The sequence below is a fragment of the Trichechus manatus genome, unplaced genomic scaffold (genome assembly GCF_000243295.1).
Source record: "Trichechus manatus latirostris isolate Lorelei unplaced genomic scaffold, TriManLat1.0 scaffold00506, whole genome shotgun sequence".
NCBI lineage: Eukaryota > Metazoa > Chordata > Mammalia > Sirenia > Trichechidae > Trichechus > Trichechus manatus.
This window is the reverse complement of record NW_004444442.1, coordinates 8,035-30,395: the sequence shown is the minus strand read 5'-3', so window position 1 is coordinate 30,395 and position 22,361 is coordinate 8,035. Positions and strand designations below refer to the sequence as shown.

The window sequence follows — 22,361 nt, the reverse complement described above, 5'->3', positions numbered from 1 at the left end:
TTTAAAGTTTTGAAAATATTTGTGTCACTATCTTGGAAATGGTTTGTCTTCAGGGGCAGTAGTTTTCTTAAGACAGGAAAAGCCACACAGAAATGGACTTCTGCTTTCCTACACTGGGAGAAGCAGGGCCTGTGTTCATTACATCTTAAACTGGGCAGAAATGAGCATTTGCATGAGCTGGAAGTGGGTTTGGGGAAAGTCAGCAGACAAGGAGACAAGCGGCTCTGGAAGTCGCATCTCTAACCCATGGTGGGCGCCGTGGTCCTGAGCGACCCTGCCACCTGCAATGCAGTTCGGGGACTGCTCAGGAAACTGGCCTTGGATGATTCTGTGGAGTTTCTTCCTCAAGCCCAGTCTCAGAAGAATTCAGGCATGTCAGGGACCCCTGGCAAGCCCACCAGATCACTGCCAGGTTTGCAGGACGAGGTATAGAATTCCATTCAGCTCCACTGAGGAAGGAGCCACACTAGGGCCACAGCGGACCCCTGGCCATGCAGCCCACCCCGTCCCTTTGTCTTGGACTGTCAGCCATTGTCCTGATGCTCAGGAAATGCTCCTGCTTTCCTGTGAACACACACAAACGGGTTCTGCAGGAGACCAGGGACACACTCACAAGAGACAGAAGGGTTCCTTTGAAAGCTCCCCTCACACAGCTCCACGGGTGGAGGGTCACTGTGAGCAGCATCAATCTCTGTGAGGATTCCCCGACTTCACAGCCAGTCACACTGCCCTAGTCTGACGAAGGGGACACTGTGGCCAGCCTCACCCCAGGGAGAGCAGAGGCTGAAGAGCCTCGTCCAGCCCCTGGGCACTAGGCTCAGGCTGATGCTAGCGTCCCTGCAGAGCTAAGTTCTTGTTGGGCTCCCCTGCAAACTCACCCTTGTTAAGGCCCTTTTAGACCTGGGCGTGCAGAAGCCAGTCCCCTGTGCAGAGCAGGGGACCCTGCAAGGGGGCTGTGAGCCACACCCTGGAGGACGCTGTCATCCTCCTCTACGAGGAAGAGCAGCCCGGCCTCAGGTACGGGCATGTCCCAGGCAGGGCCATTACCCAGGTACAGATGTCAGCGATCGGGCCAAGAGGCCAGGGCAGGGCTAGTGAGGAGCAGGAGACCAGGAGGCAGCTGGGTCCCTGCTGCCTCCTTCTCTTTGGTTCCACAGGGATCCTGTGTGGTCCCAGGGGAGAGGGAGGGAGGGAGGTCAGGATCCTAAGGATGGGCTTTCACCTCTGAGCCCTGAGGCCAGCATGTTCCCTCTCCCTACTCTATGGGGACCTGGGCCCTCCCTCTGTTCCCTGTCCCAGCCCGGGGCAGACAGGCTAGAGAGAGCCTGAAGGCCTCCAAGAAGAAGAGCCTTCCTCTGAGTCCCGAGGAATGCCCAGGCCCAAAGGAGGCCCAGCCCCAGTGCCCTATCCTGTCCTCCCTCCTGAGGTCGTGGGAGGAACCGGACTGTTCATGTCAGGTTAGCAGCTCCATGTTGGGCCCTCTCTGTGCCATCCCTCTGCACAGCCATGTGTCCCTGGGGGTCTAGATGGCCAGTGTCATGGACGCCTGCTCCGTCCAGGGTGAGCTGGGCCTGTAGCCCCAAGTGAGCTTGTCCCGCCTCTGCCCTTGTGCATCTCACAGTCTGGAGGAGAGGACACATGGGCCAGAGTGGGGCCATGGGAAAGAGGGAGGTACAAAAGGGTCAGGGTCATGGGAGCCTCGGTCAGTGTGTCCCCACTGGAGTGTGGCCACAACACACTGGCAAGAAGCCCCCCAGGGAAGGAGACCCCAGGGAAATGGCCTCAAGTACAGATTCAGAGAAAATGCAGCAGGGGAGCAGGGGGCCCAGGCCCACCGCTCACCATGTTGACATCCCACATCTAAGCTGTGGTCACAGCAGGCCACCTGCACTGGTGTCCTCAGGTCCTAAAGTTCAATATCCTAAAAAATATCATTGCCTTGGATATTTGAACACTTCATTAATTCATGTATGCATGCATACATTCATTTCTTCTACCGGAAATAATTCTCTCCCTAACCTGCCCCTGCATCAGGCTCCCTCTGTGGAAAGACATGTCAAAAGCATGGATAACATGGACATGCCTCTGTGTCACTAAGGCCCTGTCCTCAATGTTACTAATGCAGGTGGAGTATAGACCTTCATCTGAACAGCCTGTCACTGTCCATGGTTGGTCATTTCAATTTAGACCACCATTGCTCAGCCGACCTCTCTTTCTTGTGTCTAGAAGTAATGGTCTGCTGGTCAGGTGGGCGAGGAGGTTGAGGCCTTTGCTTCTGTCCAAGCCCTGAGGATGGAGCCTGTGTCTGGGTGGGCAGTTTCCCACTCTGAACCAAGTGGGAAGTTAGCAGGTGATGGGGATTCATGACCACAGGAAGGGGAAAGGAGGACCATCACTACATCCCACCATCACCACAGTGCTCACACGAGGCCAAGCGTGTAGGGGGCTACGATCTACAACCTGGACAGACAGACAGGGCCCAGCACTGCCCTCTACCTCAGACTTGGACTCTTGCATCCAGGCTGACTGCAGACAAGGTTGCTGCCTTGACCCAGCTGCAGGTGATTGGTGGGCTCTTACTGTTCCATCTAGTAGTTCTTATGGCTGCTGTTACCATCCATCCAGCAGAACTGAACGTTCGGTTCAAGAACTCTGGGAAACCTGTGCCCATCGTGACCAGTCCAAACTCTCGCACATCATTAGAACAGCTACTGCCACACTTTTTAGAGACTCTCACATTTAAAGTCTTACTGCCCACTGGGAAGTGGAAACCACCATTGTCCCCATTTTACAGATGCTGAAACTGAGGCTGAGAGAGCGTCAGGGCTGGACAGTGAGGGTCACACACTTGTTCATGCAACTGAAAAGAGGTGTTTCCTCTTGAATGAGGAGCAGTGACCCTTAGACAGTGTTCCCCTAGCTCAGCGTGCTCCTGTGCAGTACAGGTTCCTCTCTCCATCCTAGAGCCAAGGAGGAAGAGCCAGCGGTTTTCCCAAGTTTCTGGAACGATCCTCTGCCCCCATGGAGAGAAGGTGGAGGGAATCATGAACCTCTAGCCTGGCTGGGTAGGGGATCTCCAGTTTTCCTGGGGGTCTCGGGGCAGCTGGGGTTTTGCAGGCCGGCTATATGCTGCAAGTTTCCAGGGGACCCAACGGTGGGGTTTGAATCCAACCCCAAGCCCTAGAACCACATGGCAGCTTCACCTTCAGCGCCAGAGGCACCAGTCTACCCTGGGTTCTCGATGCCCAAGGCTGGAGATTCATGGAGGCCACCCAACCACATGAGGCAGCCGTGGATTCTGTTGCCCTGAGCGGTCCTTGATTCTTCTCCTGGGTCTTCAACTCTGCCCTCTCTGGGCCTGCTACAGGAGAACTCAGAGCTGGCCATACCCTGGCTGGAGATCAGGGAGGTAGGCTGCCAGAAGTGGGGTATCCCCTCCTCATCTGCACAGCCCCTGCTCGTAGGACCTGCTTTACCACACCTGGCCCTCAAGGGCCCGTGACAGATGCTCCTTCCAAATCCTTTCTTCCAGGAGTGGGAGATCCAAACACTGTAGTGCTTGCAACAAATGCACTGCAGATTTTGACCATCACTGGGAATGGCTTAACAACTGCATGGGCAACAGGAACCACTGGTGAGTCTGTCCTCAGGCGAGTGGGCAGGGGCTCTAGGGCGTCGTCCCCCACATGGCAAGACCTCAGCTCCACACGCAGCAGTCTCCTCTGTGGGGTTCTGAAACCCATCCCGGGTGGAGTCATTCTTGGACATGCTCAGTCAGTGCCTTAATACAAGCAGCATTTGCGTTCAGAACTTGGGAGCACAGGAACTTCCCTGATTCCTGCCTAGAAATCCCTGTCAGGGGTCCTCTCTGCAGGGGTCACAGAAAGGACAGGAGCTGAGGGGCTGCTGAGCTCACTGTTGTAGTGTGTCTGCTTCCATCCAGGAGGCTGTGAGCCTCTAGAGTAGCAGTTAAACAGTTAAATGGTTAACCAGTTAAAGATGGCCATTATAGAACACTGGCCATGCAGAGAATGTGGCCAGTCATGGGACAGGGGAACCTGCCCTGCCATTGACTCTTGCCCCAGGGTCGGTGCGGATGAGAAATTTAGTCCATGGATGGGAGGCAATTCCTCTCTGAGGAGGCGGCAGAACTGTGGATCCCCAGGATCCTGATGATCTGGGTCCAGGTGGTCAATCTCCTCTCTCTGCTAACCCACCCTGTGCCTGACAGAGTGAAGACCACAGCCTGGGCTCGGGGTGAGTCCTCAGCCGCCAGGATGTTATGTGGTCACAGGGAGCCTCCTGAGGGCCTCGTACTGACAAGCTCTGTGGAGACGTGATTCTGCCATTTATAGCAAGCGTGCACTCAGAGTTACTGACACACAGACACCCACACGCAAGGACGATAATAAAAAAAATGTGTATTGTTTTAAACCCATGAGATTTGGAGGGGCTGTTTGTGAGCGCAGCTAAACTGACTTATGCAGTGTTTTCCAAAATATACAACAGCAACTTTCTTTCCTCATCTCCACTTACTGACTCTCCAGATTAGCTGTGTTCCCCATTCCTTCTTTCAGTCACATGAACAAGGCTCACGGCACACTGACTATTCAAGGCAAGTGGCCACGCTCCTTCACGCCTGCTCACTTCTGCCGATTAACCGAACAACTACAAGATCTGACCAGATTAAGACAGATGAGTGGGCTGTGACATCAACCAGCCTAGGTTCTGACCAGCTTGGCCATGACTCGTTGCTACAGAGCTAACCAGGGAGAAAGCTCTAGAGTAAAGCAGCCTAAAATCCAATCCCGATGTGATCATTTACAAGCCGGCTGCCTTGGCCAAGTCACTAATCTAGACACCGATACCGAGAGTTATTGTTTTTCCAAAGAATTTGTCAGGGAAGAGGGAATAATAACCTAGTTCTTACAGTGCCTCTCATACTACAAAACGCTCTCTAAATAACCTCAGTTTGAAAAAGCCGTTGCAAACATTTCATTTTATTTTTTTTCATTTTTTATTATGGAAGATGTTATACTCTTCACAGAGAAGAGTATAATCAATCTCCAAGTACTCATCACCCAGCTTAAGCAATTATCAACTGTGGCCAATCTTGCCTCCTCCTTACACCCCCAAAACAAACACACGTACTTCCTCCCTGTCTCCTCCCCAACCCCTGCCACTGGATTATTCTAAAGTAAGTTCTAGACATCATGAATCTCTAAGAAAAGGACTCTTTTAAGATAATTACCATACGGTTATCTCATCTGAAAAAATAAACAATCGTTCCTTAAAAACATCCAATATCTATCAGGATTCAATTGTGCCTGATTGTCATCATGTATCTTTTTAGAGTAGGTTTCCATTCTATTGTGATGACCCTTAAATTCCTTTCAGTCTCTCTAAGTCCTCTTCCCTCTTTATTTTTCTTTTCAACCAAAGCAACCCTTTCAGATTCTCTGTCCATAAATTCATCTGCTGTGACCACGTCACAAATCGCAGGGTCGTTTCTGTTCCCACTTGTCCGTCAACAGTGCTTTCACTATCCCCTTGGTGTGACACCAGCCTCACACCTCTACAGAGTGCTCAAGCCGGGCCCCGTTTCCACCTACGATAAGTTCACCACCTGAAAACTGAATTTCTCGAGACCTTTTTTGACGGTAAATAGGGGATGTGAATTCTCAAGCCGTTTTGTTTTTGTTGTTCTCAAGAAATGAGGTTTTCCAGAAACCTGCTGGATGACTCCACAGGAGGCTCTGGGGTGATAAGGACACTAGGGCCCATGATCCACATACAGGTTTTCAGAATAAAACTGTTTTGCAAAATGTGCAATGAGAAAAAGAAACATTTATAAACTTATATACTACTTTACATAATATATGCTTTAAAATGTAAACATAATAATGAATTAGACATATATAAACAAGAGTATTTTGTCTGCATCTCAAAAGTTTAATACATTCACAACTGACAAACATTGAAAAAACTGAGACATTTCGATTACGAGTGGCCTTGCCTTGGGTTATGTAAGGACAGATTCACAGAAGGACAGACTCATCTCCTCAGAAGACCCTGTCTCCCTTTTTCCTTCCTTGTGGTAGAGGCGAGGCTGCACGTCTCCTGCCTCCTGTCCTGGAGCTTCTCTGTGGCCACTGAGGCCCTGAAGTGCCTCTGCAGGCTATTGGATGGCCAGGCCTCTGAGGAGTTATTGACTGCAGGGCAGCAGATGGGGTGCTCCTCATCTGCTCCCTCGCCAGTTCACCCCACCTGCTGCACTCAAGGCCAAAGAGGCAGCCACCATGGCCTTGAGGATCAGCTTCTCTAGTTTCTGCTGGAGGCCTGTGGCACCCACAGATGGGCAGAGATCTAGAGGCCCTTGGGGTGATGTCCAATAAGCACAGCAATAGGACACAGGAGCTTATGGATAATTTCTTCTCCCTGCCTCCTCCAAGGTAGACTTTGTGGAGTCCTGAGGTTCACATGGCCCCTCTGAAGACATCTTACGAGGCTAAGCAATTTGCTGTGCTTATCACAAAGCTGTGGTCACTTCAGTAATGCCCTCCATGTTAGTGACCCAGGGTTGCCAGAAACAAAGTGCCACAAACTGGATTACTTATAAGAAGATAAATTTACCATCTCACAGTCCCAGGGCTCCAAGTCCAAGTGCAGGGTGTTGGCTGGGCCATATTATCTCTGAAGACTCTGGGCCAAGATCCTTTCTTGTCTCTCTGTCTCACAACTTCTGGTAGACCAAGGGATTCTCTGGTTTGCAGCTGCAACGTAACTCCATTATCACAGGGCCATTTTCCCTCTGCTTGTGTCACTGTGTCTCTTCTCCTCTTTTGTAAGGACATCTTTCAGATTGGATTAGGACCCACCCTAGTACAGTATGACCTCAAATTAACTGGTAAAATCTTGAAAAACCCTATTTCCAAGCAAGGTTATCTTCCCAGGTGCCAGGGACTAGGACTTCAACGTAAATTCTGGGGGGACACAATTCAATCCATAACACCCTCCCTTATATTTTCTCTCCCTCTTTCCCTGCCTCACACCTAATTCCCTTTCCCCTCATCCCTGCTTCCCTAGGACTTCACTCCACCAAAAAGTGTTAGCAGCTAAGCCTCAGACTCTGTTTTCTAGGGAAACCAGGTTAAGACATAGCCCATTCTTCACACTTTGCTAAAGATCTCCCACCGAAATCTGTTCCGTTCAACACATAGTTACTTATCACCTCATCTTATTTTCTGGGTGCTGGGAGAGACTCTGGTATGCAAGGTGAACACAGCAGGTGTGGTTCTTGCCCTGTGGGAAGGCCCTGCTATGGATTAGGTATGTCTGTGCTGGAAGGAGAAAGGAAACCAGGGGACTGATGAACTGTCCTTAGAAAGAGGAAGAGAGTTCTTCAGAGGGGACTTTCTACTCTGTCCTATACGGTTGTTTTGAGTCGGAATTAACAAAAAGGCAATGGGTTTGGCTTTAGGATTTTATGATGTTATGAGGCAGGACACAATCTACAGGATTAGGATGTAGCTAGAGTCAATCAATTTGGACTTCTAGCTTCCTAAACTGTGAGACAGTAAATTTCTGTTTGTTAAAGCTAACCCCTTGTTCTATTTCTATTATAGCGGCACTAGATAGCCAAGACGCTACCCAAAGCCTGGGAAATGACAGGTAAAGAGACATTTAGAGTAAAGGGTAAGATCTTGTGCTGGTGCTGTCAGACAAATGGAACACCTCACCTAGGCTCACAAGGCTTCCTGGTAGATGTTACCTGCACTGAGTCCTGAAGGACAAAGTGTTGACCAAGAAAGACGTGGGAAAGGCATTGAAGACAGACAGAGTAGCCAGAAAAAAGTCTTGGAAGTGTAAGTGAGTAAGTTGAATTTGGGGAACAGGACTCATTGTTCTGAGACGAAGAATAAGAAAAGACCAAATATCTAGGCAGGAGGCAGATCATCATGCTCCTTGTATCCCATGTGTTAAGGAGTCTGGATTTTATTTTACTGCTTGTAGGAGGAGCCATTCAAGAGTTTTAATAAAGTGATTAACAAGATCACATCTGTTCTGCACAAGAGTCCTCTACCATGGTAAGGATGTTGGTGTGAAGCAGGAAAGAAATTAGTTTGAGAATCCATGTGTACGTAGGAAGGAAGGATGAAAGAGATAATTAAGAAGTAAAATGACAGAACTTGGAAACCATGATTAAGTGGCTAGAAAGAAGTCAAGGAGAAATCTCAAGTTTCTGGCTTAGGTGATCAATAAAAGAGGATATAGAGGAAGAAGGATATATTTGGATGAGAGGAGAATGAATTAGGCCAGTTTTCAATGGTGTTGAGTTTGAGGCGTGCATGGCACATCCAAGTAAAGATATCCAGAAAGCAGTTGGATGTATAAATCTGGAGCACAGGGGAGACATCTGGCCTGGAGATGAAGTTTGAGAGTTGCTTACATACAGGTTATAGCAAGAGCCATGTGATTGCATGAGATCATTCAGGAAGAGGAGGGAAGGGAACAAGAAGTCTTTAAGGAAAGGGAAGGAAGGAGGAACCTGCAAAGAAGGTAACTAAGGGGAAAATGAGAGGTCTGTGCTGGCACTTAGGGAAGGGAGTTTTTAATTAGGGAGGGAGATGGTTAACAGTGTCAAATGCTACAGAGAGGTTTGACTGAGTGGTAAGGAATTTTAAAGTGCAAGTATGCACCACTTTTCAAATAGCTGGGCTAAAAGAGAAAAAGAGGGGAAGCTAAGATACATAAAGTAGAGTGAGACAATTTTAAAGATGGGTGAGACTTGAGCTCTCTTTTTGAAAGGAAAAGAGCAAGCTAGTAGTGACAGAGGTTAAAGATAAAGATGAGAGAGAGAATACTTCATGGAAAAAGATTCTGAGATGGCGAGAAGTCATGAGATACAAATCAAAGTTATCATGGAAGGAATAACCTGGAAAGGAGGATGGATAATATATTCTGAAATAAGAGGGAAGAAGGGAACAATGGAATTCGGTATAGAGGGAGATGCCAGAGATGGTGCTCAACGCGCTTACAGACTTTCTCGTTGGAATTCTCTCAGCAGGCCTGCAAAATAGGAGGTTATTTTGTTATCTCCATTTTCATAAATGAGGGTTTATCTTCACCGGGTTGCCAGGGTTAATTTCATCTGGCCAGAGTGCTTCTTTCTGAAAGTCCCCTCTGAAGTACTCTCTTCCTAGTTCTAAGGACAGTTCATCAGTCCCCTGGCTTCCTTTCTCCTTCCAGCACAGACATACCTAATCTATAGCAGGGCCTTCCCAATCCTCCTTAACCCTCAGAAGGCCCACTGGTACAAGGTGGGCAAGTGCACCATACCCTTGTATCTCATTACCTACTATATTGAACAAGTCTAGGAAGATTAGTGTGCTATGCTTCGTAAGGTAAACTGTAACAATTTTAAAAATTTACAAGATAAGCACTTAAATTATACAGAAAATGGTGTTCTGCTATTCTTGTCTATACACAGCCAGTAGCTTCTGAAGACCAGACAGCAGCTTGATGGCCCATCTCTTTGAAATTAGATTTTGTGACAAGCAGCTGAATCTAAGGCTGCTGAAGAAACATAATTACAACATCACGCAGGTTGTGTCAGAACTCCTTCAGGTCAACAACGACTGGTATAGCCACTGCTGTTGAAGAGCTTCTTTGAATTAAGTAACTGCCTGACTCTCAGAGGTGATCTTTATTTTTTTACTGGGGTTGGGGTAAAAGCACTTGTTTGATTTTCAATCTGATGAATATTTATATAGGCCATCACAGAATTATCAAGACAATACCTGCAATACATACAGTATGTGCTGGAGTCAATTAAAGACCAGAACTTCAATTTTCACTTTAGACATTGGATGAATAGTAGGAAGACAGTTTTTTAATTGATTCAGATAAAAATCCTCTCTCTATTTTAGTGTATTGAAGAGTATAATTTGAACCTCCTGTAGAACCAGTTTTCTTTCTGCTTGTATTGAACCCAATTTTTTTTTTAGTTAATGTGGATATTTTTTATGGGGATATCTGTTGTCAATTTCTAAGTGAAAAATGAACGTTGGAAGAAAGGCTATCAGTTGTTTTCAATAATTTTTCTTATAATTTCTCTAACACTACCCCAAGCCTCCTAGCCACGTGGATGGAAATGACACCCAGAGCATCACAGAAACAGTGCTACTCCTCCTATCTCAAGGAGAAGGTCATTTGCCTGCAAGACTTAGTAATTGAGAGACCACCTGATGTATTGAAGAGGATCCACCTTCTAGGTCTCTGCATTTCAGTGAAAGGAGGGAGGAATCTGCTAAATAATCAACCCACCAGCACCTATAGAGCTATGTCTACTGTAGTAATTTTGCAGTTTTCTGTTCTTTAAGGGGAAAATATTGTTAAGTAGGTAGTGTGATATATCTTGCTAATCCTATAGAGGAAGAGAAGAAGCCTTTTATTACTTAAAAAAAAAAAAATCCATCACAGTTGAGTGTATTCTAACTTACAGCAACTCTATAGGGCAAAGTAGATCTGCCCCATAGGGATTCCAAGGAACTACTGACTGGCACATTGGAACCACCAGACCTTTTGATTAGCAGCTGCTTACTTAACTCACTAGGCCACCAGGGCTTCCTATTATTTAAAGGGAAAAATAAATTTAACAATCACTTTTCTTTTTTTTAATTAATGTCATGGCAGATCTTATTTTACAGCAGAGTAGGGGGAAATAGAAACATGAATGAAAGGCAGGCTCTTATGTTAATCTCAGTCGAGTTCATGGGTGGGCAAGAGAGTGGATGTGACATATCGGATATTCTGGTGAGTTCCTGAATGTCTTAAGTCTGTTTAAAGGTATTTGCCCTAAAGAGCCTAGAGAAGTATTTTGCAAAACTTGGGTTGGCGGCAAACTCACTGAAACAGTTCTGGTTTAATCTTAGGATGAGTGGGGAAGAGCTTGCTTTTTATAGAGCCCAGGTCCTCTGTTTACAAAGGGGAGTCTTGGGTGCAGTTGATGAAGGGAGAGAAAGAGTAATAAAAACCGTTCGAGATTTATTCATGACAATGATTGTTCAAGAAAAAGAGAAGAATCTGACCACCAGCCAGAAGGGGGAAGGATAGTTAAAATAGTATTATTTAACCTGGTTGTATTTATAACGAATGGTGATCTACAGTATACTGTTGAATGCTATTAAAATAAACCAGGATTCAGGAGGAAACCAGGCTGTTCATTATTTAAAAGGTTTTTATGGGGCTTCTGGGTAGTAAGCTGAGCAGCAGATGTGTTTAACTGGGGCGCGTAGAGACCCTTCCTAGAGGGACTCATCTTGACTACTTGAGTCGTACTGTGGAAGTCCAGGAGAGCTGTAGGTCCTGGCGTCCACCCCACTGTACTTGTACATAACCACTCAAACAGTGAAGAAATAACGTTTCTCTGAAACTCCTACCTGGACTGCCCGGTCCCTGCGGAAGCCATCTTGACATCTTCAGGCTGGAAGAGGAGGACAGCTTCTCTCTGCACCTGCATGGAGAGGGAGGGCGTGAGCAGGAGGGGCGGGGCCAGAGGAGAGGAGGGGCGGGCCCGAGGCGGGGCTTCCCGCAGCAGGAGTCAAATCCTGTAGATGAGCCTGGCTTTAGCACTTTTGATTCCACTTGAAGCCCTTTCTGTTACTGCCATCACCAGAGGGTGGGATACTCCCAGAACCCTCCTAACTTCCTTTCCCTTTCGGAGGCAGGGCCAAGGGGCTCTGTGTGCCTCCCCCTAGCCCAACTATCTGGGTTTCTGGTGGGACTTGAAATCCTCCCTCAATCAATTCCCAGATTCTCCGTCCCTGCCTGCCTCCCTGCCCAGCTGGCTAAACCCTGAGGAGCACTGGAAATAGCTTTGGTTTCCTTGGAGACCAAGGTCCCTGCTCCCTGCTCCCTGCCATGCTGCCCATTCACTCCCCCAGGACCCTGCAGATGGGGGCTGGTTGCAGGAGCGGCCCCAGCACCACCCTGCCCCAGAGTCCTTCACCCCAAAGACACGCTCCAGAAACCTTGCCATCCTAGAGGTGAGAGGAGTCATAGGACCCCCGATCTGAACCAGATGAGGCTCCCTTTATTTTAGCCCAGGTTCCAGGAGCAGATAACCTAGTAAGCAAGGTAAGCACGGGCTTACATGTGCTTACTTACTAATCTGTAGTCAAGAATTTCACATGGGTTTCACCACATCAAAGATGTAAAAATGGCGTGGTGGCAGCGTCAGACCACCTTGTCTAACTTCACAAGGGGGAGAGGAAATCATTGTCAGCAACAACAGCCCAAGGCTGATTTTATGAAGTAGAGGTCACATATGCCCCCTCTTCCTCTCTCCAACCTTTTTACCCTCCTCAAGCACTCTACTTCTCTGCTGGGTTCACTAATTCTTGCAGTGGCCACACAGAACTCGCAGACAATGCTCAACAATTATGGGGTTTATTAGAGAAGTAAGCAAAACACACACACACAAAGCAAACCTGTTGCCACTGTGTCAATTCCAACTCATAGGGAAGAGCAGGTTACAATTCAGGACAGTGACGGATTACCCAATAAGCAAAGTATGCATAGCCTTACTTGTGCTTCATGACTAATCTGTAGCGTACAATTTCACTGAAACCCAGGTGAAATTGTGCACTACAGATTACTAAGTAAACATTAAGCTAGTGCATACCTTGCTTACTGGTTAATTCGTCCCTGATTCGGGATTAGACCCCGGTGGTGTAGTGGTTAAGCGTTCGGCTGCAAACCAAAAGGTCAGCAGTTTGAATCCACTGGCTGCTCATTGGAAACCCTGTGGGGCAGTTCTTCCCTGTCGTATAGGGTTGCTATGAGTCGGAATTCATTCAACTGCAATGGGTTTGATTCAGGATCAGAAATGACTCAGGATACAGTTCTTCCATCAGGACAGCCTCTTCTCAGTCATGCCTGCAGGCAGGCCTCTCTCTCTCTGACCCTTGGCCCCTCGGCCATCCTCTGCCCTGCTTGGGCAAATGTTACAAATCTCTGTAGCTCTGCCAATAAGTGCCCAGGGCCATCCTGCTCCACCAGTAAGCCTGGTCCCAAAGGTGCTCTATGGGTTGGCGCACCCACTGTAGCCGCCTCACTCCTCGGGCAGGGAAGCCCACTGAGTTGTCTCGCACTGGTCTGGTTCTGCTGCTGCCAGTTCTCTGCAGTACTTGCTGCCACTTCTTGCAGTCTTGCGCTGTCTCTGGTGTTATAGATATCTGTCCCCTGGGTCTAGGAGGTTCTCAGTACAGGGGTCCCAGGTCCAAAGGTTTCCTAGCCACACCTAGCTCACTTCCTTTCTCCTTGTTTCAAAGGGTCCCAGTTTTCCTATAAAGTGAGCATATGTCCAGGCTTAAGAATGGAAGCTTTCTTCCACAACTGGGCTGGGATATCTCAGGCATTTCTGCCTGGGTGCTCTAGAGACCTCTTCAGAACAGCCTTGTTGAGAGGCTGAAGGGACTGTCCAGACTGCTACAGCCCAGTCCTAGGCAACTTCCTTCCCTTGAAGTGAATGACAGCTCAGCAACTTTCTCAGGGGGGAGAAAGCTCTGCTATTCACTTATGGAAGTCCCTTAATGTGAAAGAATTTATTTTCTTATCCCTTTTATTTTCCCTCCTGTAGGCAGACTGAGCTCCCCTAGAATGAGGAAAGGAGCTGACATGCATTGGGATTTCTGATGTCAAAGTCCTGGATAACTGCTCAGTTTTCCACACCCTGTGTTCCTCAGGCTGGCACTTGCTGGAGCCTCTTGGTGGGGCTGTTTGCCTAATTTGAGAACTTAAAACTACAGTTACGTTCCATGTCAGTGCTAACAAGCTGAGCACTGAACTTTGTTCTTGTCTCATTAGAGAAAATTCCCCTGAAGGATGGATGAGACCTCCTCCCAGCTGCCTGGGCTCTGTGGAGGATGAGAGCAAGTTGACCCGGTCCCCAGATGTAGCCCCTGGCAGTAATGCCATCAGCTATTCCAGCACCAGTAGCAGCAAGTGCTTTATTTCATGTGTGCCTGGTGAAGGGGCTGTTGGTGAAGGCTTTTTGACCTGTCCCACCTGCCAGGCCAGTGGGGAGATCCCCTGAGGTGGGTAGGCCAAGGCTCCGGAAATAGCCTGAAATCCAGGAAGAGCACTGAGCCGGGCCGGGGCCAGGCCCCTGAATGCTCTTTGAATGAGTTTGGGTCTGCTCCCAGCTCTTGGTCACCCCGTCTCAGGCTGGCCAGGGCTTGCTGCAGAGACCCCCTCTGTCCTGGTTGTATCCCCTGCTGGTGTTTTCTAGCCAGTCTGCTGCCCGAGCAAAGCTCTGTGCTTTAGGATTTAGGAAATTACAAATTACCTCCCCAAAGCTGGGCATCTCTGATTTACTGATGACTTTTAGAGATTCCTCACACCTGTCAATGAAAATTTCACTTCCATTCTAGAGATGGAAAGCTAAGCTGACTATTTCAGTAGTGTAGCTCAGTGTTTCCAGTCCTGCCGGTGTGGGGGCTGGGGGAGCAGAGGCAGCATGCTTCTGACACTGCTCTGTGAGGTGGACTGGTCTTTCTGGGAGGCTGGAACAGGAGACACTGTTCATGACTACTTCTTGCCCCTCCCTCTCCCCCTCTTCTCTCTACAGAGGAGAAACAGCTGGTGGCCCTCATCCCCTATGGGGACCAGAGGCTGAAGCCCAGACACATGTAAGGCTCTCTTCCTCCCCCAACTGCACAGGCTGTTGTCCCATGGGGGCTGGTCCTCTTGTTTGTCTCCCCCATTCTACTGCCCCCAACTTTTCTCCACTGGTTCTCTCCCAAAGAGCCTGAGCCTCACTGGGCTCAGTCATACTAGCAGTAGTTTCCAGGGATATTCCAGGTTTCAGAAGCTCCAGGCACAGCAGACACTCCCTTAGTGTCCTTCCCTGAGCATCACTGCTCCCCTCTGGCACTCAGAGAGGACCTCATGGCTCTGCAAGTCCTCCCAAGAGGGAGGGGTGGCCCTGGCTGCAATTTCTCTGACGAAGTTCTTTTTCCTAAGACTTTCTCTTGCTATGGCAGTTGAGGCCAGCTTGTTCTCCTCCGGTAGAGATGGCAAACCAGCTGCTCCCCGTGCTGGGACACTTCAGAGCCTCAGAGGCAGCCCTGGGTTTCACCGGGGGCCCTGTGACTCTTTCACCTGGGTCCATTTGACATGAATCCCAAAAAACCTCCTCCTGAGGTCCTCAGCTTCAGCCTCGGAGCACCCCCCTGCCCCCCCGCAGCCCTCTCTGACTTCTGCACCAGAATCAGAAACTGGCCATTCCTCTCCTAAGACACTAACAAGGTGCTATCTCTTTCATTATTGTTGTTGTTGGTTGTGGTTGAGTTGATTCTGACTCATGGTGACCCCATGTGTACAGAGTAGAACTGCTCCATTGAGTTTTTCTAGGCTGTGATTTTTCAAAAGCAGATCATCAGGCCTGTCTTCTTAGGTGCCTCTGTGTGTTCAGTCTTTCAGCTGGTAATAGAGTACTTAACCATTTGTACCACCCAGGGACTCCTGTCTCTTTCATACATATCTGTTTTGAATTTGATGGTGGATGGATGGTCTCCTTGTCTGAATATTAATGGTAGAATTCAGAAGTCTCAAAATACATGGGACTTATTTCTACTAGTGATAAGAGCTGACATTTGTTGCTAAGAGCTGAGCTTTTCCTGTGTGTCAAGACCTGGGATTAGTGCTTTTCCATCATTAAAAACCAGTTGTCATTGAGTTGATTCCTACTCATTGCAACGCCATGTGTGTCAGAATAGAAGTGTGACCCATAGGGTTTTCAGTGGCTGATATTTTCTAAGTAGGCCATCAGGCCCTTCTTCTGAGGTGCCTCTGGGTAGATTTGAACCTCCAAAGTTTTGGTTAACAGCTGAGCACATTAACCATTTGTGCTTCAGGGATTCCTTTCATACATTACCCCATAACAAATTCTATGAGATAGGTACAGTTATTATCTCCATTTTACAGATGAGGAAATTGAGGTTTAGGGTGGTCAAGTGGGTTGCTCAGAGATATTTGCTGGTAGGTACAGAGAGCTGAGAATGGAGGCAGACTGCCTGCCTCCCTGTCCTGTGCTCCTATCCACTTGGAGCCACACTTGAGCCTGATTTCGTCTTCCACATCTGGGAGCTAAATGTGCAGTTGTAGGGAGGAAAGCTAGGGGAGAGCCTTGTGGTTGGAGAGGAGTGTCTGAACCCTCTCCTTCAAGTTCCCTGGTGTTCAGACCTCTCCTCTACCCCGGGTCCTGCTCTCTCACAGGAAGCTGTTCGTGTTCCTGGCAGTGCTCATGTGCCTGGTGACTTCCGCCCTCATCTTCTTTCTCCTGTTTCCTCTATCTGTCACTGTGCAGTCTGCTGGTCTCAACTCCTTCACAGTGGCCTTTGACGGCTGATAGCCACCTCAACATAACAGTGAGTGGATGCTCCTGGGCTCCTATCCAATCTTGTAGACATCATCAGTATAACCTCATCATAGTGACAGAGTTTACAACACATAAGGAAATCACATATAACCTCATCATAGTGGTAGAGTTTATAACACATAAGGAAATCACATCAGATTACACAATAATACGGTACTGGGAATCATGACCTAGCCAAGTTGATACATAATTTTTGGGGACACAATTCAATCCATGACACCCATAGAAGATTATGTAGGATTGAGACCATATACACTGATGGGTCAGAATCAAGACTAGATAAGAGGGGTAGGGGTGCCTGAGACTCTGGGGTAGGACTGAGTGGAGAGAAGCCATGTGGGGTGGAGAAGAGATCCTAATACAGGTTAACGCCCTGTTAAAATTGGCCCCTCACCATTAAGCACCCCTCTGGGGGGCTTCCTGCTACAGATCCTCCACACCCGAGACCGATCATGGGGGTGGGGCTCAATCAGGCTGGGGAGCCAGGTTTCTGCAACTGTTGTCTTTCCCCTCAAGGATGGCCACTCACATCCCTGCCTTTCCTTGTCTTTGGCCCCAGGATGTCTTGAAAATCTCCAATCGCAACTGCTACCCCATCACTGTGACCCAGCTGGCCATCCAGGTTCTCTACATGTCCTCGTGGTGGGGCAGGTCTCTGAGAGCCTCCTCTTGCCCATCAGCCCTTTGGCCAGTGAACAGGTGACTTCCCTCTCCCTAGACAGCCTGCCCTCTGGTGGGTGGATCTGTGTGGTGGTGGGAGGGAATCAGCCAGTGTTGGCACTCACCCTGTGCCCATTTGATTGGCAGCTGTTTTACATAGTGGCCAGCAGGATATGGGATGAAAATACATAGTGATTATCCCTTGATTTTCTCCCTTAGGGGCTTTCCTGCTTAGCAAACCCTGCAGCCTGTGTTTGACCTGCCCTCTTGTGGCTAAGTCTGCAATGTTCAAGGGTTCAGGTGTCCCCAGCCTCTGCCTGTTTGGACTTAGATTGGAACAGAAAATAGGCTGAGTTTGGTTAATCCCTACAATATGTGACCTTGAGCTCTTCAGCCTGACTCCCTTACAAAGATGAGTGTCTTGCTTTCTGTCAAGGGTGGGGCCAGCAATTGCCTGGGCCAAGCAGGCGGGGGCTCGGGAGGTCATGTTGCAGCAAGAGTTCCATGGTCACCTTAGGCAGAAGGAAAGGGGGAGGGTGTGAGCAGCATCTTGCAGGCTCTTGATGGAAGGGGTCCACGAGGGAAGGGGAGGAGTCTGGGACCTGTATGTCTCCTCTGAGCTTTCTGACAGGTCATTTCATGTGAAACAGGGTCCCATATTCAGTCTTTCCCTCTCTCTCAGTAAAATCAGTAACTGGCTGAAAATCAAAATCCATCATGTGTTTTTGCACATCCAGTAACTAGGGTTTGGGACCCTGGTCTCCCGCCCCACCCTCCTGCCCTATCCCCGTCCCACCTCAGCTCCGTCTCAGAGCCATCCAAGCTGATTCCAGGAATCTTTGTTGGCTCTTGGGAATACCAAGCCCAGCCCCTTATCTAGGTCCTACCTTGGTGGTGACAGCCACAGAGTTGTCTAGAAGCTGCTGGGTCAGGTGGGGCTGTTGTCCCAGGTACCCTGGCAGAGTAAGGAGCAGAAGGAAGGGGGAAGGTGCTATCTGAAGGAGCTGACCCTCCCCAGACAGCACAGCAGGGCAACAAAGCCTCCTCTCTCTCCAGGGGCACACTGACCAGTTCGTACCTGAGACATTCAGAACAGCTTATTTTCCAGAGCTATGAGTATGTGGACTGCCGGGGAAACTCGTCAGTGCCCCACTTGCTGGCCCCTCACTCGCAGTGACCTGTCTTCTGTCATTGCACTCTGGGTACCTGCCAGCCTGGTATCTCCCACAACTCTCGTTGTACCCAAGGATGGACTGTAGTGACTTTGCAAAAGGAAAACCCCTGCCTTAACCTCCCCTCACCACCACCCCCAGAATACACACACACACACACACACACACACACACACACTCTCTCTGTCTCTCTCTCTCTTTCTCAAATACACCCTCACACCCTCTGACTTTCCACAGGAATAATAACTTGGCTCCTCCAGGGACTGGCATCTGATTCTGCCCTTGGTCTGCCTTCAAGTCCCTGGAGTTCCACCTGCCCTTTCTATGCTGAGCACCTGGCTGGCTGAGCTCCCCGGGGCTGGCTCTTCTCCTACCTGAATATAGAGAAATCTGAAGTTTTATCTGGCTTTCCAATAGACCCTCTCCTCTTTCCTGGTTCTCCAGCACCAGATAACTCCCAGGTGCCCACTCGGCTCCATGTGGAGGTGGCTTTTGTTCTTACCTGAGCAAGAATAGTATTTGCTTGCTACAGGGTCAGACAGGTGGAGAGAGGCATAGGTGATAGTGACAGTGAATGTGAAGTCAGATGAATGGAGAGGGGAAGGTGGCAGAACCTGGTAACTAGCTGGCTGGGAGAGAGAGGGGAAGGAAGGAGCCAATGCCATCTCCAAGCTTTCATGCCTGGGTAACTGGGTAAAGGTGGTACCAGCAAGAATAACACATCCGACGAGGCCAGGCTGGAGCTTCTTCTGTGCCTAGGTCACCAAATGTAAAGGGTTTATGTTGTATTCAATAAACTACACTTAAACAGTGTCTGAAAAAGAAAAAGCCTTCCGTGAGTGGGAAGGGCTGGTAGACATGCCCATTTTGCAGCCTGTTTTATGTCTAGGTGGGTGTCAAGTTCTCCTCCCCCAGGCCTCTCTGCCCGTCTGAGAACATAGCCAGCTTTTCTGGCTTCTGAGAGATTGTGCACAGGAGTTTGCTCACTCTTGCTTTCTGTCTCATTTTGTATCTCTAAGATCCCTTCTAACTTTAATTGGAATCCCATTCCTGTTCTGTCCCTCCCTACTCACCTTAAATACTCCCCTCAGGAAACATCCATGGACTGCACTGAGGTGGGCTCCTTTAGTCTGGTGCAAAAGCAATGTTGTGCAGCTGCAATGAAAAGACCCTTCAGGACCATTAGAGCTGGTTTGTGATTGGGGTAACTGAGGCAACCTTTCTCTGGGGATGGTGGAGGAAAGGACTTCCTAGAGTTTGTATCTTCCTGAAGCCCAGTGTCTCCCAAGCCGTGCACCCTCTTCCACCTTGGACTGGTGAAAGGTGTGCCTGTAGCCTTTGCCCTTTGGAGCCTCTTGATCTTCTCTACTAAATGGCATGACTGAGACCCAGGAAGAGAGAGGCCTATGCATTTTAGTAGACAAGTGTCCCTCCCCTCCCCAGGGTCAGGTTTCTTGCAGGGGTTTGAACTGCTTCTTCCTCATTCAGTCATGGCTTAGAAGGTAACACTAGAAAAGACCCAAATTTTTAAAATTTGGGTGACATAGAACCATAACTAGAAAGGGAAAAAATATGGGTTGAAGCCCTGCTAGAAACTTAATCTCCTTCTTAGAAAACAAGGGTTGTGGATGCACTGCATAGCAACCAAATATCTTGCTCTTTGGATTCTGCACAGTCAGAAACAGCAGTGCCCAGCTTAAAGATGGCAGCCAACTGCACCAATTTGAGTGTGTTGCTCTCCTCAGTCCTGGCAATAAAGCAGTCTCATGCATCAGACTCCTGAAAGGGCTCACTACACTTCTTCCAAGTCTCCCATTCCAAGGCTTTGGCTCTTAATTTTTCCAATTTTAGTCATGGTTCTGGATCACCCAAATTTAAAAAATTTGAGTCTCTTCCAGTTTCACTTTGTCAGGCATGACTGAACTGGTTAGAACCGGTTTGAAGCCCCGGTTTCTTGGGCCTAAGGCTACAGTCCCCCTGAGCTCTTGGTCTCCATCCCTGCCCCCGACCCCCCATCATCCTTTCAGCAGCTGAGTGCCTACTGTGGACCAGGCATTGCACTTGGCTCCAGAGGTCCTTGTCTGCCACCTCCCTCTTTGCTGCCCAGGCCTGCTCTGCAGTGACTCAGTCCCTCCTTCCCTTGGCTGTGTCTCAGGAAGCATGGAGCTGGGTGAGGGGGTGTTGACTCCAGTGACAGTCATAAACCCTAAGTCCCTGGCAGATCTACGATTGATGAATAGGTGCCAGTAATGGAGTTGCAGACTTGGGGGGTCCAAGGCCAAGATCTCCCATTGGCTTTGACTAGAGAAGCATGGAACTGCCTTGCACTGTCTTCTCCCACCTTGTCCATCCCCTTCATGGGTTTTCTTGCCCCCTTACAAACGTCCCAGTCTCACAGAGCTGCCAAGTCTCTTGGTTCTTTCCAGAAGATATCACATTTTATTTCCAGGTAGCAACCTCTTCTAGAGTGGGTCAGCAGGGGGTGGCTTTTAGAGTGGAGATGTTGCTGGATGGTGAGAAGGTATCCTTGCTCCACTGATGGCCAGTGGGGTCTTGTCTATTTCTGGATCACCACTTGCTGTTTGTAAATTGTTGACTAAGGAGACAGAGACAGCAGGTAAAACAGATTAGTTTAGAAGTTTCTGGAAGCGATGTTAGTAAGATGGTGGAGCCGGTAGCTCCAAACTCCTGTGCCCCAACAGAAACATTGAAAAACAACCAGAAGCTGTCAGAATCAAATTTGTCAGAATTCTGGAACATTCTGGAACTAAAAAGTACAATACAGAAGTAAGCAAATGCTGAAACAAGAAAAAGGCAACTTAAAAAGCGCAGGAAAGCATTGAGGCTTTATTGCCTTTGACGTACTTCACCCCCTCCCTGGTTCAGCAGTCTTGAAGACAGCAGCCCACAATCCCAGTATGGGTCCTCAGTTCTGGAGGGAATAGAGTAGACCTTTGCAAATTATTGTGATCATCTGTTCTAACATGTCTAGGGGACTACCTGAAGGACTGATATAAGGCACTCATTAGTTTTGACTATCTCAAACTCAGTGAGATGAAAAAGCGGTGGGCATTGCTTGAAAACACTGTTAAGGCCAACAAACAATCCATAGCCACCTGGGGCAAAACCATATAGCTGAGACATACAATAGACCACCTCAGGCCTGGGAGGAGAAGCCAGGGAAAGAGTTTCTTTGGGAAATTAGAACATTCAAAAGCACCCATGTATAAATATAGATGGGGCACTGACCACATCGGCCATGTAGATTAGTGTTGTTGTTATAGTCATTCTGCTTTCATAGAAGAAACAAACTCTGTGCAACAGAAAAAAAAAAAAAGAATGTAACCTGTGTACTTAACAATATGCATAGATGGCACCTAACAGCAACAAAACCCCTGTGTAATTTAAATACTGCCAAACCCTATGCACAATCTTATTTAAAAGAGGAGTTTCATGATATATTGTGCAAATGTATGCACATGTATACATGTGAAGTTGTTCAGTATTCCTGAAAAAGGGGACAAATTGGAATCAGCTGCCTGGGTGTTCTAGAGACCTCTTCAGAACAGCCTTGTTGAGAAGCTGAAAGGACTGTCCAGACTGCTGCAGCCCATCCCTAGGCAACTTCCTTCCCTTGAAGTGAATGACAGCTCAGAAACTTTCTCAGGGGGGAGAAAAAGCTCTGCCATTCACTTATGGAAGTCCCTTAACGTAAAAGAAGTTCTGCTTTTCCTTTCCTTTTTATTTTCCCTCTTGTAGACAGCCCCATAGAACAAAATGGGACTAATGAGGCACAGCAGTCCAGGGACAAGGACTATCTATTGCTATAAATTGTCCTCTGAGGACTGCCTTTGCTGTGTCCCAAAGGTTTTGGTATGATGTGTTTTCTTTCTCATTTGATTCTAGGAATTTTTTGATTCCATCTCTGATTTCTTCTGTTACCCAGTGGTCTGTAAGCAGGGTATTATTCTGTTTCCATGTAATTGATTTTTTTTCCTTGCTCTTTCTATTCTTAATTTCTACCTTGATGGCATTGTGGTCAGAGAAGATACTTTAAATTATCTGAACGTTTTGGATCTTGTTGA

At 48.2% G+C, this 22,361-nt stretch overlaps 1 pseudogene; it reads left to right on the top strand.

The window, feature by feature from the left end:
* Positions 1 to 246: 246 nt before the first annotated feature.
* On the top strand, positions 247 to 18,281 carry LOC101356710 (transmembrane protein 106A-like; annotated as a pseudogene).
* Positions 18,282 to 22,361: the final 4,080 nt, after the last annotated feature.